Source organism: Orcinus orca, chromosome 17 (genome assembly GCF_937001465.1).
Source record: "Orcinus orca chromosome 17, mOrcOrc1.1, whole genome shotgun sequence".
NCBI lineage: Eukaryota > Metazoa > Chordata > Mammalia > Artiodactyla > Delphinidae > Orcinus > Orcinus orca.
The window spans coordinates 80,805,669-80,821,157 of record NC_064575.1 but is presented as its reverse complement, the minus strand read 5'-3'; the positions used below and the strand labels follow the sequence as shown (position 1 = coordinate 80,821,157).

The 15,489-nt window shown below is 44.3% G+C and overlaps 1 long non-coding RNA gene across 3 annotated transcripts in view; it reads right to left on the bottom strand.

The window, feature by feature from the left end:
* Positions 1 to 15,129, bottom strand: part of LOC117199640 (uncharacterized) — a 126,005-nt gene extending 110,876 nt beyond the window's left edge. The window contains exon 1 of one of the 3 annotated variants that reach the window (XR_007472978.1): positions 14,937 to 15,129. This is a non-coding gene — a long non-coding RNA (uncharacterized LOC117199640). The remainder of the gene's footprint in view (positions 1 to 14,936) is intronic. The other 2 variants (XR_007472979.1, XR_007472977.1) reach the window with 2 other exon arrangements.
* Between the last annotated feature and the right edge of the window lie 360 nt (positions 15,130 to 15,489).

Here is a 15,489-nt window from a genome sequence, read left to right as displayed (position 1 = left end):
AGGGCAAGAATGGAAACAGATAGGCCCACAGTCGGGGTGAAAGATGCTGGTGACTTGGGCCAAGGTGCTAGATGTGGGGATGGAGACAAGGAGATGGTCCTGACAAATTACTGGGAATAGGATCAATAGGATGGGGTGACTGACTGTACATGGGGGTAAATGAAAGCAAAGAGTCAGGGATGCTCTCTGCATTTCTGAGTTGGGCAGATGGAAAGACGGTGATACCATCTACTGAAGCTGAGAGCATTAGCAGAAGAGCAGATTGAGGAGAAGAGACTTAGTGCAATCACTTCTGGGCACGTTGAGCCAGAGAGGCGCCATCAGTGGAGATGCCAAGCAGGCAGCTTAGTAACTGAGTCTGGGGCTCGCCTTACACCAGTGTGGCAGCCTATGATCACCCTGCAGCAACGCCAGCACACAGCAGCCCTCAGTACGGGCTAGGGGTTCAAGGACACAGCTTCCATTTCTAGGGAAACAAAGTCCTAGAGGGACTGATATACCAGGCCCGCAGCCAAAACTATAACTGGAACATAAGACCTAGACCGAGACAGTGATTTGAGTGATGAGCATGAATTGGAATTGATGTGATGAGCGTGTGGGGACCCAGGTCACAGGAAAGCAGCAGGGCTCAGTTATTACTCTTACCGCTCAATATTTACGGCTTTTCGTGGATAACTGAGGTAATAACAGCAGTAGCCAGGAGATTCTTTTGACCTTTGATGCCAACCAGCATTGTGTTAGGAGGCAATATGCTACCCAGCTCATCAGGAGTAAACTTCTACAAAATGTTTAAACGCCCTTTGGTCGCCATAGAGACGCATGCACCACACCAGGCAGGTGCAACATTTGACAGAAATTCTCACATATTAGGCAGCTGGTGCCTTTGTCCGGAGAGATGAGAAAAGTGAGGTAGGGTTGAATTCTGTCTTGTTTATTATCTCTCCGAATTCCGCTGTTTATGTCTTGCTGTGTTTTCTGGTAACCTTATCTCCTTCCTCTGGGTTCTTGATATACCAAGGTCTAAGTCAACAGCTCATCAGAAAGGAGCCTTGGTATTGGTCCATCTCTTCCAGTTGCATATGATAGAACTCCACCTAAAAAAAGCTTAACCATTTGATCGGGCTTAGGAATAGACCCATTAGACACCAGCTGGGCAAATGAGAGTCAGTCCTGGGACTGCATCAATTGGGAAAGAAATGCCCTACGTCCTCTAGATAGCTGACATTATAGAACCTAAGCCTGGAACTGCTAGTGGCACTTTTGCCATACATCAAGAGAGAGTGCCTGATGGTGAATCCAGTGCAGAGAAATGCAGAGACCTGGACATGGGGGTGAAGGAAAGCAAAGAGTCAATGGAAAGAGAACTTATCTGATGACATGATTTGCAACCCTCGATTTAACTGTTTCTGAAGTGCATCTACTCTTGGTTTTCAGGTTACTGCATAGGCCCATATATTCTATTTTCTGTCTACCCAAGTTTGGGTTGGCAAGTTTGTCACTTGAAACTGAAAAACTTCTGGCCAATTCATACCTGTGATTTGGTTACTCTTACTTTAGTCATGTGCCCATCCCTCGGAGCTCTCCTCATCTGGTTTCCAGGGGATGGAATAAATAGATCACATGGTCACACTGAAGCTTGGAGTTGGAGAAGGATGGGTTACTTTGATTGACATTCCCAACCAGAATGACATGGGAAAGGAGAAGGGCAATGTAAGAGGAAAGGTGCTATTACCAGGATGTTGGTAATTACGGCATATAGAACAGATGCTCTTACCTAATCAGGGTGCCTCTGTGTGCAGGAACAAGGGCTTCTTCTCAAACAGTGTGCTTCCTCCCTAGAGATGGGACTACCAAGATTATGCAGGCTATCTGGATCAAAGGGAACACAGGGTACTACTCAACAGTGAAAGATTTTCCAGGTGCCAAAGTCCCTCTTTGGAGGATATAAATTATGGGGAATTTTGTTTAGGTAGGTTTGAAACATCTAAGGCAGACATTTTTGTGTTAGCGGTCTGATCTCCAGAAAGAAGGACCCCATACATACGTATTTGCATCGTCCCTTCAAAGTTGCACAGCAATCTAAACTGAGCCCAAAATCCAGAGGTATACTAGCTGAATATACGAGTTTTGCTAGACCTGCATAGAACTCTTCCACCGGAGGCAGGATTGGCTCTTGAGGCTGGTGCCTGGACTGCATGTTTACGGTGAGGGAAGTGGTCCATGGCCATTGCTGTGGGGAAAAGAAGGAAGGCAGAGACTGGCAGCCAGATACTACTTGGCAGAAGAAACAGGGAACCAGCATCTCAGAGTCCCAAAATACACGCATTTCATGCTTTGGGGTCCCATGGACCGGTGATCCGCCCCACTGTGGGTGTCCTCTGTGCATTGTTCATTGTGAAGAATGCAAAAAATAATATCCATCGTAGAAAAGCCGGCACTAAAGTCAAGTTCTCCTGTGTGTCGTGTCTCCCTTCCCTTCTGCCACTTGTATTTTATCACATCTTACCAGAGCTATTTCTGTCTATGGGGAGTTAGCAGGAAGATCACATATTGTACAGAGAGCGGGGTGTTAGATTTATGCAAAGGGAAGGAATGTGTCATGGCAAAAATTATTTATTGCATGGCGTCTCCCCTGAGGGTTAGTCTCTTGTTCGAGGTTTAAGGACAGCAGCTCTATATTTGTCTCATGGCAGAGCCATACTCCTGCCTGCCTCCTGCTCTCGGTGCTCAGAGCGTTTATGTAAAGTCGTGATGCAAACCTGCCACCTTTAGGAGGCACGATCTGGTCCAACACAAAGTGTCCTGCCTTGTAGCCATTTGTGTTCCGAGAGGAATGAGTCTTCAGCCAGTGAGAAGGAGGAAAGGCAGGAATAGAAAAGTGTTGGACGTCCTGGAATTGGGCCATATCATGGCAAAAGAGGTAGTTCAGCTAGCAGGACAATTTATGTGGCTCAGAGCATGTTAGAGGTGGCATGCTGTGGTCTAGCATCAAGAATCCATCAGACCTAAAGCTGGATCCCGTTTCTACCATTGACTAGCTGTGGGTCTCGGGAGGAGTTAATCGGCGTCTCCAAGACTTCATCTTCTTGACTATAAAATGGGGACATAATACCCATCTGCCTTGTGTTGTATGGAGTAAGTGAGATAAAGTATTTGGTCAATGGCAGGTGCTGTTAGTTTTCTCCTTCCTTTTTATGAAATTAAATATTAGTTCAGTATTTTTCTGAGAGGCTTTATTCCCTGAATCAAATGGGTGGTATTTTCTAGTATAAGGATGACAAATGCTTGCTAAGCCTAGCACAGCTCCCTTCTTACTTTCTTTTAGCAGACATTGCTTATTGATTATGCCACACTTTCTTAAGAACCCCTCAGGATCCTTCTCAACACAACCCTCAAGGTGGTCATTTATAAAAAATCGGAGTTCACAGGGAAAGTAAAATACTTTTTCCATCTGTGATCCAGATCATGTCCGTAAATTACTCTGTTGATCATTGCACCAAGTACGCACAGATGGTTTTTAATGTACATTAAATGTGCAAATGGACCTCCAGGTGCTTGGAGGACACCGTGCTTCTGAAAGATGTGCCAACATATTCTTATTCTTGCTTCAAATGTTGAATCATAGAATTTCTATCTCACTTTCGGACATTTGTGTCCCATGGCATATGTTCTTGAGACTAGAAAGGTGTCATCTCTTCCTCAGCTTCTCATACATATTTAGGGAACAGAACGACACAGGGATGCAGTGTGTACAGTAGAGATTAAGGGCTGAGCTTTAGAGTCAGACAGTCTCTGCCATATACCAGCTCTAAATTGGTTAAGTGAATCAAGCTCTCCGAGCCTCGGTTTCCCCATCTGTACAATTGGTAAATGAGTATAATAACACCTGTCCCCGGGGCTGTTGTGAGGGTTAAAAGAGACGATGCCAGTAAAGAGTGGAGCACAGCCACAGGTTTATATTCACCAGTCATCGTTATTATTAATATTAATATTACCTGGAATATATTCAGGGAAGGGAGATCCCAAGATACTCAAAACCATGTCATAAAAGAACAGAAAAGGAACTGGAAATCGGAGAAGCTGGGGAACGCCAGGAGCACATGGTAGCTGTGATATTTGATTTATAATAAGAAATATGTTTTTGGTCATCATCCCCTTTCCTGGCACACAGCTACTAAAATCTTTGGAATTTCCTGTGGTTAGAATGATAAAGGTATCTTTTGTTATGTGAATGAGATGACTTGTGGAAAGCCCTTAGGTAAGCTGGATGGGGGGGCTGGTTGCTAGGGGAACCAACCTCTTGATTAGAGGTTTGGAACTTTCAGTTCCCCCCTCATGCCCACCCCCACCCAACCTTGGGGACAGGAGAAGGGATGGAGGCTGAATCAATCACCAACAGCCAATGATTTAGTCAATCATGTCTGTGTAATGAAGCCTCCATAAACACCCAAAAGGACTGGGTTCAGAGAGCTTCAGGGTTGGTAAACACACGGAGATTTGGGGAGAACGTCACACCTGGAGAAGGCATTGAAGTTCCGTGCCCGTTCCTGTTAACCTTGCCCTGTGTGTGCATCTTTTCCATCTGGCTGTCCTTGAGTTACATCCTTTTATAATAAACCCTTAATCTAGTAAGTAGAATGTTTCTCTGAGTTTTGTGAGTTGCTTTAACAAATTAATTGAACACAAAGAGAGGGTCTAGATGGGAAACTCTGATTTATAGCCAGTGTGTCAGAGGCACAGGTAACAACCGGGATTTGCGACTGGGGTCTGAAGTTGGGCAAGGGGGTGTCAGGCCTTGTGGAACTAAATAAACACTTAACCTGTGGAATCTGATGCTATCTCCTGGTAGATAGTGTCAGAATTGAGTTGAATTACAGAACACCCACTCGTATCAGGAGAATTGCTTGTTGGGGTGGGGATCCCCCCAACCCCGAACATTGGAATTGGTACCAGAACCTAGTCAGTAGCTATCTTCACATTTTCTGAATGACAGATTTGACTAGATAGTTGATTGTATTATAGTTCCAAAATATTGGCTACCCTCTCCACGTCAGGATCATATCTTCTCATCTTTGAGAACTGGCTGGGTCATATGACTTGCTTTGACCAGTTAAACTTGAAAGTGGTGATTGCCACAGCTAAGCTTTAGGAACCTCCATCACAATTTCTCCTTGGCCCTAACCAAGATGGAGAATGCTCCTTCAGCCCTGAAATAAGTAAGATCAAAGAGCAGAGACTCAGCTCACCTGGAGCTGATAAGTACATGAGCAAGAAAACAATATTTGTTGTTGTAAACCCCTGAAATCTAGAAGTCATTTGTTACTGCAGCAGACGTTAACAAGGTCAGGACATTTTCTTTATAACCTTATGGGGCATAGTTAATGCCAACGGGTAGAAGATGAAACATTTCCTTTCAATATAAAAAATAATTTTCTGTCCATAAAAGCTGTCTAAAAGTAGAGAGGACTGCCTTGGTTGATAGTGAATTCCATAACAATGGAAGTATTCAAACAAAGTTGAATAATTATTTGTTTCCAATATTATACAGAATTGTAACAAAAAAAAAAGAGAGAGACTTCTGAAGGTCAAAAGTTGTTGGTATTTGGGGAGAAATTTGCTCTGGAATCAAACAGAAGTCTTTATATCAGACTCACCAGAAAGTTTAATACACTGATATTTGCTATGCCTCCACAAAGAGATATTGCATGTATGGTGTTTTCCAAACATTTGACCAGAGAACCCTCCTCACCCCTACCCTTCACTATGGGACAAATGTTTTCTGAAACACATTTTAGGAAATGCTGGGTTGACACCTTCATAATTATCATTGTTTTGGACCAGATACAGTTTGAGGTTTGTTACAACCACAAGGGTGCCATGAGTTAGTCATGATTTGAGCCCTCAAGGAGAATACCAAAGACTTGTTTGCAGCCTGGGGGTGCTAGTTAAAATGAAGAGCTCATGCAGATTGAGTCAGTATGAACCTGACTCCACTGCCTATTGGTTATGTGGCCTTGAGAAAGTTATCTACCCCTTCTTTCTCAGAACTTACGTTCCAAGAATTTATATCTTATCCACTCTGGAAAGTTCATAATTATATTTTTAAACATTGCTTCTCCCTCATTCTCTCTATATTCTACTTAAATGATAGAATTTTCTCATTCTATGCTGTAGGTCTCCTTATGCTTCCCTCATATGTTTTGTCTCTGGATTCCCTGAGATGCATTCTTTGGATTGTTCTTCCAGTTAACTAATCATCTCTTCAGCTGTGTCTAATCTGATATTTAATTTATTCATTGGATTCTGAATATTGGGAACCCAATTTTTAATGTCTTCCTCTTTATCTTTAATGTCTCTTTCAAAGCAATCTGGCCTTTTCTAATAATATCTTACTGTTTTCTTGTGGTTACTAGTCTTCTATTTACTTCTATTTGCTTTTAAAAATTCTTATTTTGCAGTTGTTTTGCACTGTTCTTTTGCCTTAAATTCTTGGGAGTTGGTCTCCCTGATGACTGTGATTATTAAAACTCCCTTGTGGTGAGTCACTTCCCCATGTATTTTGTACATTTTTATTGTTAATTCATCTTCACTGAAGGCTAATTTTCTGTCTGGTGGGAAGCTCCTGTGTTTTGGGAGTGAATCTGTGTTTCTGAGCCCTTGTTTTGGCCCCTGTCAAGGGCTCCAGGTTTACCACAAACCAGGAATCACTTTTTATATTAATCTGTTGTTTTGAGATTTTTGAACTGTTTGTGTCACATAGTTCAGTTTCCAAACCCATCTGTAATGAAAGTTTAGGGTTATTTTTCACCAAAGACTTCTTCTTTTTTTTTTTTTTACCTTTATAGAGCTCTGGGTAGAGAGATGCTTCTTTGTAAATTCTCAGGGTTGGTGGTTCAAGTCTTTCTATTTTCACTAAGAATTAATTTGTGATGGTTCCAGCTTTATGCAGCCACAGTTCCAATTTTCCACCTATCACAGACTCCAGGCCTTATCTCCTGTCAACTACAAATTGGCTCTTGCCATCTGCCTCTGTAAGGATTAAATCATGTGCTGCTGCAGCTGCTGCCTTTCGACACCCCCTGGAGGGAGTTCAGGGTGGAGAGCAGAAACGAGACCCTCTGTGCTCTGAGAAAAACTGGCAGAACAGGTCTTCAGATAGTTAGATATTTTCAGGAGCTGGTTTTATAAGCCCAATTCTTGCATCTCCTCGTATCTAGAAAAAGCACCTTCATGGTGACGTCTGCTCCTTGTGACTAGGAGAAACCCTCATGAGAGTAACAGAAACCTTCTGCCAAAAGTATGTGCTTGATTGCAGGTACTCCCCCTTCACCAAAATCATGTATGTACTGACCTTCCCCCCCACTGCTTTGGAGCAGTTCCTCAGAGCTATCTGAGGCTATAGTCCTCATTTTGCCCCAAATAAAACTTAACTTGCAACTCTCACATTGTGCATTTTTTTAAATTGACACTCCCATGCCTATATGAGACTGAAACCCAAGCCCATAAACATGTGGGCATTTTTCTAGGTCTAATACTATTCCCCACCTACCAGGTTTGCCACAGTGTGAGATTTTACAGGTATCACAGTGGCTTTCAATTCTTTCTTGTTTCTGGCACTTGGTAATTTTCTTTGCTTGAATACTAAGTAAGCTATGTGCATGTGTCTTGCTTTTTAAGTTATTATACTTCTCCCATCGTTTCCATTTGTAAGTAGTATGTATATATCAGGAAGGGTTCTGGATTATTCACACCACCAAGTACCTAGTGTTAAAACAATGCATCCATACACATCTGTCTCATCCTCTATAAATCTGATATAACAGCTTCTACCTCATTGGTCGGCATGAAGATAAAATACCTAATGAAACTAATGCACTCAATATAGTGTCAGACACATAGGAAATGCTCCATACATATTGGGCATTGTTATTGTTATTTTTGAAACATGACATAAAAGCAACCATACTCCAATAAAAATTAATAAATAAAAAAAAGAAACAAGACATATACATTTGGGAAAATAATTATAAACATGTTGGAGAATCCTAGAAAGGGATGATGATGTGTCTGTCTCTTCAGCTAACATTTCTTAGCTTTTTACATAAGGACGTAGTGGGCTCCTGGGAAAAGTCATTAATGGAGCTTGAAATTGCCCATCTGCCCTAGGCAACCAGAGTTTCAAATCAGAGGGAGACAAAACAAAGTCCATTTTATGACTTCTCAAGAATACCCTCGTGGGCATAGCGCTCTCCTAAAGAAAGTGACTAAGGTATTTGGCTTTTTTCTCATGACCTGACTTATTACGTGAGGGGAGAGGCACTGTAGAGTTCAGCACTGTGCTGGGTCCTCCTACCCACAACACAGGGACTTGACAGTTTACCTTTGAGGGAAGGATGCACATGGTAATAATGGCTGTGATAATAACAATATTTACCATTCTTTGAGTCCTTCCCATGGGCCAGGCTATGTTCTAAGCCCTTTCCATACAGTATCTCATTCAGTCCTTAGAAGGAGTTAGGTGCCGTTATGAAGATGCCTGTTTAAAGTTGAGGAAGGTGACTACAGGGTTGCAGTACTGGGGATGCCTGACACCTGAAAGAGTCGGTTCACCCTGCTTAGAAGCTTCATAAAACAGCTGCAGTTTTGGTGGTGGGCAATAAAAAGAAGCAGGAACAAGTGGTGCGAATGGGGCAATGAATAACCCCAACATGGTGTTAGTGTTACTCCAGAAAGCACAGCAGAGAAAAAGAAAAGGTGAACTTCCTTACACTGGGCACTTGCTGGGAATAAGACAGTTTGCATATATGCTGTCTACTTATAATGCATTTCTATTTTAACCCCCTAGATTCTGTGAGGTAGGGATGGCTATGCCCCTTTATACGTGGATGAATTATGGCTCAGACAGGTAACTTGCCCCTGATTACCATCTACTGAGTAGTACCTGGGTGTCCTGACTCAAGCCTACAAAACATATCCCCTCTCCAACCTCCCCCCACCCCAGCCTCTGAGCCTCTGAAGGGGTGGGACATGGATTTGCATCTGTTAACTCCAGAGAGGGACTTAAATGCTCAAGAGGAGAATGTGTGGTATACCAGTTTTCTACCAGAAAAAGGGAAACTTGAAGGATTTGGGGCTTAGGAACTGTGTTAGTAATAAGGAAATATAGAAGGAATATGGTAGTGAAGAAGCAGAGGTAAATGGCAGAGAAGAACCGATGTTTTTCATGGTAGGCTCTGGAGTTGTAAAGGTGAGTGGGCTTTCCTTTCCATGAGAATAAAATCCAAACCCTCATCCGGGGTGTCGGGATCTGTGTTTCCCAGAATCCCCTTTGTTCTGTGGTTCTGGTTTAGAGTTGGCCAAGAGAGGAAATCAGGGGTGGAAGGAAAGCAGGGATATTACTCTCAGGAGGATGTCGTGGTCACATAGGGCGATGAACGGGCGCAGAGAATGCCAGCGGCGCCCGCCTGCCCATGCTCTCCTCTGCAGCCAGCTCATCTTCTCAGCTGCTGCCCACAACCCAGGCACTTGGCTGTGACTCTGCAGTGGTTGCAGTTATACACATTTGACTACCCTCTCGAGACAGCAGCTTCCAGAGACCACCGAGCACCCACCTCATTTGGGGAGACTGAAGTGCGTATGACTGTGGGCTCCCCACAACCTCCAACATCCCCACATTGACTGTGCTTCAGAGACTGCTTCTCTGGTCCTTCAACTCCCCCGTTCCAGACACCTACTTCCCCGCACCTCCTACATGCATGGAAAGTCTAACTCCTATAATAACTCCCTTATTTCTGTAGCACTTGCAGTGGTTCTAATTCCCCACTGAAGCCTGGAAGGCACACCTGGCCCACAGAGGCTCCGCCTGCCTCTCCAGCCTCACTCTGGCCTGTCTCCCTCACGCTCCTTCTAATCTGCTCTCCCTAGAACACGCCATGTTCTTCTCCAGCCTAAAGTCTTTCAGGTTGATGTCTATTTTTGAACATTCCTTGGGATTTATCCATTGAGAGCAAGAAGGTAATAGGATGTCGGCAAGAGTTTGGCAAGAGAAGGAATACTCCTTTTCACCCTTCTGATCTCAGCCCAAATGCCCCATCCTCCTGAGACTCTTCTTAACTACCTCGATGAAGAAAGTTTCTCATGTTTCCTATCACAACGCCCCACTTCTTTCCTGTCCCTTCAGTCTATCCATGCGTTCTTCTACTAATACGGTTGCTTTTATTTATTTATTTTGGTCCCACCACACAGCATGCGGGATCTTTACTTCCCTGACCAGGGATCGAACCCAAGCCTCCTGCAGTGGAAGCCTGGTGTCTTAACCACTGGACCTCCAGGGAAGTCCCAAATGTGTATGCTTTTAAATTTTCTGGTTCCCTGCACTAGAATGTGAGATGCATGTAGACATAGGCTGTTCACTCTTGCATGTGTGACCAGCACAGTGTCTGAAACACAGTAGGGCTCTCAAAATTGTTGTGGGACTTCCCTGGTGGCACAGCGGTTAAGAATCCGCCTGTCAATGCAGGGGACACGGGTTCGAGCCCTGGTCCGGGAAGATCCCACATGCCGCGGAGCAACCAAGCCCATGTGCCACAACTACTGAGACTGTGTGCCACAACTACTGAAGTCCACATGCCTAGATCCCATGCTCTGCAACAAGAGAAGCCACCGCAGTGAGAAGCCCCTGTGCACAGCAACGAAGACCCAATGCAGCCATAAATAAATAAATTTATTTATTTATTTAAAAAATGTTTGTTGTGTAAATGAATAAGTTAACAGACCTGGCCCACTGAACTGGCTTCTACTGTCACATCACATTGTTGTGTTGGTCGTGATGATGGTGTTGGTACTGAGGGTGGGATAGGTGGGTACACTTGGGTCAGAATGTTCTTCACTTTTCTACCCGTGGTTTTTATGAGCTTAGCTCTCGAAACAGAAAAAAAAAAGTTTTACTGAGAAAGGTAAAGGATTTAGGAGGAAAGAGCTGCATTGTTCTGATTGTTCTGGATGACAGAGGCAAGACTGGAGGACCTGGTAACATTCGGCAGAGAAGAGAGAGGATCCAGGGAACCTGGATATAGTGGGAGGAAATAGGAAAGGGAAAGAACTCCCAGGGATCCTGTAGAGAAGGGAATTTGGGAAAGACAAACATCTAACAGGGGACACATATATTTTCTTAATTTTGCTGAGGGTTGTGCTATGTAAATTTTCTCCATTCCATAGTTGTCAGTGAGTCCACATTGCTCACTTGTGCTTTGGTATAAGTGGATTCTTTAGGGGGAACTGAACAGCTGTTGAAGTCTGCAGCCAGGTGGGTAATGAGATAAACTCAGAGACAGTATGTGGCCAGTGGACTTGAAAGATGGGCTTCATCCTTAAACTTACGGTTTACACTCCATAATGCTATGTAGTGAGAAGTTTGGAGAAATCTCGCAGTGAAACACTGAGACTTCTACTCTAAAGATATACCAAAAAAACCGTGGGATTTGCCTGGCAGTCCAGTGGCTACGACACTGCGCTCTCATTGCAGGGGGCACAGGTTCGATCCCCGGTCGGGAAACTCAGATCCCGCATGCTGCACGGTGCGACAAAAAAAAAAAAATACATAATTAAAAATAAAAAATAAAAATATACCAAAGAAAGCAAATTCATGAAGGTTACGCAATGGTTTCCCAGTCTATGCATCCTAGTTACTTTGAATCTCTGAGGCAGAAGAAGCCTGAGAGTTGAGAGTCATCAGATCCCAACGGTAGGCGTAAGAACCAAAGATTCTTTCTATGTAACACTATTGTTGATGCCCACAATTTCTTGGTGGTCCTCAGACTGCTGTTTCCTGGAGAGTAAAAATGCAAACTAAAAGTAATGTGCATTCTTAGAAGCCGGCTTCCATGTAAAAAGCTCGGTCTGGATTCCTGATTGATGAGAGACCATCTGGTGAGAAAGAGATGCCCGGCAGAGATGAAGCAAGGCTCCCAGCTCATAGCCAGCACCAAGGGCCCAGACATGTGTGTGAGGCCATCTTGGATGCTCTAGCCCATCAAGCTGCCCAGCCGACACCATGTGAGACAGAGATGAACCATCTTTGCTAAGCCTGGCCTGAACTCCTGCCCATTTTTGGCATGGGCAAAAACATGGCTGATGTTTTAAGTTACTAAAACAAACAAAACAAAAAATGACGTGATAATACAACACGTGCCACAAAGTCGAACATGCTTTTTTCCTAGCGTCTTTTGTTATTCTGGGTTCCTTCATATTGACTTGTATGGTTGTCATTTACCTCTTGCTCTTAGAGAGGAGGGCCTCCGAAAATTTACTGGAAATCCAGTGTTCTGTTCGGTTAGGGCCCAGTTAATCAAGAGTTTATAGGTTCCTTCTGATAATGAGCTTGAGGAAATTGAAATAACAAAAGACCAACTCCAGAAAGTTGACCTAGATTATGGAACCAGCTGCTGGCCAGGGTCTCTCCCCTTTTCTCCAGAGGATAATTAGCACCGGAAGTTGTGAAGTGCCCTTCACACAAGGATGCCAGGGAAGAACATTCCTCAAGACATCACATAAGAGGCGGTCTCCAAGGAAGTCCAATTAAAAATGTGTTTGGTTGTAAAAGCGACCAAGGTTTAGTCATTAAGATGCCTGTCAGCACCTATGACTCTGTCTTCACACTGTATGCTTCATCAGGAAGATTGCTCTGGGCATCGAGGGCTTCGGGTTACAGGTGACCTTCAGGTGCAGATACCTTAAGGTAGATGGCTCATGGTGAGGACGTTTGGGGCATCAATCATAAGGTCAAAGGAAGCGTATGAAGGTGCCGTTAATATAGTGAGAGGAAAATTCAGTGACCAAAGTGCTCTAACACAAAGAAGCCTATTTTTCATAGAATTAAGAAGCTTGTTTGCACTGGAAGGAATTTTGGGTATTTCTAATTCAGGGATGCCCAGGTCATCTCAGGTGTGGTTCCTTGGAGCACAGCATTGAGAAAGCACCAACTGGACTTGGTGAAAGAGTGCTCTGATTGAATGACAATGTCTGTCTTTGCAACAAGATGACAAGTGTAGGAATCCACACTACGCATCTACCGTATTTTGTCTTGTACCAACTCTTTACAGTTGGGCAAACTGAAGCCCATTTTATGGAAAGCTCAGCGTCCCACATGCGAAAGGTCACATGGGAAATTAGTGGAAGGGCCAGGTCTTACCTAAGAATCCTCCTCGAGTAGTTTGTACTATTTTTCCCACTCATATTTGGCGTGGGGTTCAGATTTGTGACCCTATGCGTACCTGTGACACTGAAATTGACGTCCTTGCCTTTGACTTAGGGCACATTTTAGGGATTTTGGCTCAGAATCTCCCCTCAAGTCCTGGAACTCAGGGAAGACAGATTACCCTATCTCCATCCTCGGTTACCATCTTGCTTGGCCAGAACCTCACTAGGTTTTTGAAAAGGGAATTTGGACAAGTCTCTATTTGAAGCCATTTCATCTATTACCTTTAGATTTAATAGTTTTGGAAGCATGCTTTATAATCTCCAGATGAGTGCAAGTCTATATTTTGGGGCTCTTATCTCTAGATGTATTTGATACAGGGTTCAGAGAGGTTCCAAGACTCAGACATATTGAATGGCTTCAGTCCAAGTGCTCAGCTTCTCCTCTGTTGAGAGATGGGCTCAGCTATTATCGCTGTGGAAGGACCAGACAGAGAGTGCGAGGACACTGAAGCAGCATCTGATTTCTCAGCGACTCCCGCCAGCGTCTGGAGAAGGACATGCTCTTGCCGCTTTTCCAGTCTGACTCTAAACCACCAAGCAGACCCAGCTGACATTCTACCTCTCAGCTGCTGACTCACTCTCAACCTTTGGGAACCTGCTTCTCATTGTAGATGGAAATCCTCTGGTTGAGGACGCCTTCAAGCTGCTGACCTGACAACCGTCCTTGAGAAGATCACCTCTCCTTTCTCTAAACTTCTGCTTGCTGCCTGGTCTCTGACACTCATTTAAGCTCTTGTAATGTATTGTTCTTCAGCCCTGACACACCCGGGCACAGGCACATGCACACGCACCTGCACACACATGTGAACACATTTGGTGTGTCTGTGTGTATAGGGGTATTGCTAATAGAGGACAGTGAAGCTAGAGACTTCATAGAAAAGTACCCCAGTCAGTCTCCACCTCGTTACTCTGATTTATTTGGAGCGTTTGCCACTGGGTTTTGTGGGCACTGTGACAGGGAGCATTAGGACAGTGCCCGGCAGATGTTGAGTGAACAATGCCTGTCAGCTGCCATCAACCACTTAAAGGCAGCAGAGCTACTGGGGCTATAGGGATGGGAACCACAAGCTTCCTTCCCTCATTGCCACACATCTGAGGGACCTTATTAGCTTAAACATCCCAACTGAGCTACTGGGGCTATAGGGATGGGAACCACAAGCTTCCTTCCCTCATTGCCACACATCTGAGGGACCTTATTAGCTTAAACATCCCAACTGAATCAAAACAGCTCAGTTAAGGAAGAAGAAACTGGGGCCCAGGAGTTTTGTTACTTGACCCAAGTCACACACGTGCAGTAAAGCCAGGAGCCGGTCCAGGTTGTCTGAACCCCATCCGAGTCCTAAACCCATCCATACACCATCCTCACCTCTTCTCAGGACTGAAGTGCACTTAACGTGAACTGAGGCTCACCTACAGTTAATCGTTCTAGAATTAATAGTTAATAATTATGCTCATAGGTGTGATATTAATGTGGAGTTACTAACTATATTAGCCATTGAGATAAGTGTTATGAATTAAATATTTATGATGATTCAAATTATCATAGTAACAGGTTGGAGACTGAGATCAGCCAGAAGATCTGCATTTCCCAAAGCATTTCTTACCAGATAGTCCATAGAGAGAGGGTCCTGTGGTCACAAAATTTGGGGAAATATTCTAAGTCCATCCTGGAAACTCACCACACTCAGGAGCGTATTAAAAGGCGCTGAGATGGGCTTCCCTGGTGGCGCAGTGGTTGAGAGTCCGCCTGCCGATGCAGGGGACACGGGTTCGTGCCCGGTCTGGGAAGATCCCACGTGCCGCGGAGCGGCTGGGCCCGTGAGCCATGGCTGCTGAGCCTGCGCGTCCGGAGCTTGCGCGTCCGGAGCCTGTGCTCCGCAACAGGAGAGGCCACAACAGTGAGAGGCCCGTGTACTGAAAAAAAAAAAAAAAAAGGCGCTGAGAAATACTGCAGGAAAGAAATCTGTTTGTCTGTATGTTTTTATTTGCCCACCAAACTGTCTTGGGGGATAGCTCCTGTTAAAACTCAAGAAAGTGTTTGTGAAACAAACTGTAGTAAATGGATCACAAGTTATAAGCCCAACTAGGTACATATGAACAAATAATCTGGGCTCTCAGAGTCCCCTGCCGCTGTGGGTTTTACACTGCAGGGTTTGTTTTATCCTAAAGAGAACGTTGCAGAGAAAGAGGTGGGCTATGAGTAGCCTGGGGTCTTAGCCCGTTTCCTCTGTT